Below are 1,408 nucleotides of genomic sequence, written 5' to 3' on the forward strand. Positions count from 1 at the left end.
GAAAAAAGACACAAACGCAAGGCTGTCAAAGATTCAATGTGCTGCTGCTGAAGGGTTTCCAATCCATTATGCGCTGCCTTTTACGCCTTGTCGTAAGAAATGAAAGTGCAAAAATTAAGTTAAAGGCATATTAAAAACTAAGAATGAGATTCTCTCATTTTGCCCCTTTAACAGTTACGATTGCATCTTACCAGTAACTGCCTGGCGGGTAAAAAGAATGTCGTTTCAGTATTTTTACCGCCTCACACAATGATCAGGTTTCTCCTGATGTGGAGCCTGTGATTTCTCGGTTCTGATGAACCCCACTGACATTATGCTGCTGTTCTATTCCCAACGTTTTTGGCCATCTAAGCACTACACCATAGGTAGCACACGCTGTAGGCAGAGACTCGAGGAGATGTGCAAAAAACCCCTAGTCTTAACAGCTGAACTGTTTCAGACTGTGATACAGGCAAGAACACCAGCAGGCAGAAGCAATCTTCTGCTGTTTTATCAAAGTTTGGCACAACCCAAACGTAAGCAGAGGTACGGAGTGTTCTGTGAGGTCGCCGTACGCGGATCACTCACCCGCCAAGATAAAGCACTTTGCAAAACCACAAAGGGAAACAGGGAGCAAGCTCATGGACTCCTCATCAAATGAGCAGCCTGTTATCAGCAACGTATCGCTCCCAAGGCCAGACACTTCCCAAAAGCCAAGGCACCTTGTACCTAGCAGCAAGAGCAGGGCAGACAACTCAAAAGGGAGGCTGGCAAGTAGAACGTGTAGTCAGGCTTTTCGTTTCTTCCCCCAAAACGAGTTTTCCACTGGGGATGAAGCACAACCAAGCTGCTGGTTAACAAGCTCCTCTGAGGATGTGTAGTCAGAACCCCCTGCTGAAAGCACTCCTCGAGAATCTGAAGGAGCTTGCTTTTCAGACAAACTAGACCATTAGGAGAGAAAGGAAAATGAAGAAGGTTTTAAACTAAAGGTCTTGAGAAAAGCAAACACCGTTTTTTTCCAAACATCAAGAAGCTGCCACATAAGAAGGGGAAAAAAGTGACCTCATTAGAAGTTAGTCTCAGAAGGCGACACCGTTAATGAAAACACGGAGAAAACTCCTCCGTTTCTGGCCATCGCTCTGAAGCCATCTGCCTTCCACACCTCAGGGAGAAAGAATGACCGCTGACTTCTTTCCTAAGAATTCCGGTGTACGGGGGAGCGACGCCTCAACACTGCGTGTCGCAGCCCTCTACAGATTCCTGAAACTACGCAGCGACTTGGCAAAAAGCTCCCAAATAATCTCTTCCAAGACTTCTACTCGTGTTCACCACTACAGCCGTGCTGCCGGGCCGGCTGGGCGCAGCACAGCAGGCGGACTGAGCTCGCCGTGCCTGAAGGATCCAAGTTGGAGCCTACGTACTTCCCAAG

This window comes from Tauraco erythrolophus, chromosome Z, assembly GCF_009769465.1.
Source record: "Tauraco erythrolophus isolate bTauEry1 chromosome Z, bTauEry1.pri, whole genome shotgun sequence".
Classification (NCBI taxonomy): Eukaryota; Metazoa; Chordata; class Aves; order Musophagiformes; family Musophagidae; genus Tauraco; species Tauraco erythrolophus.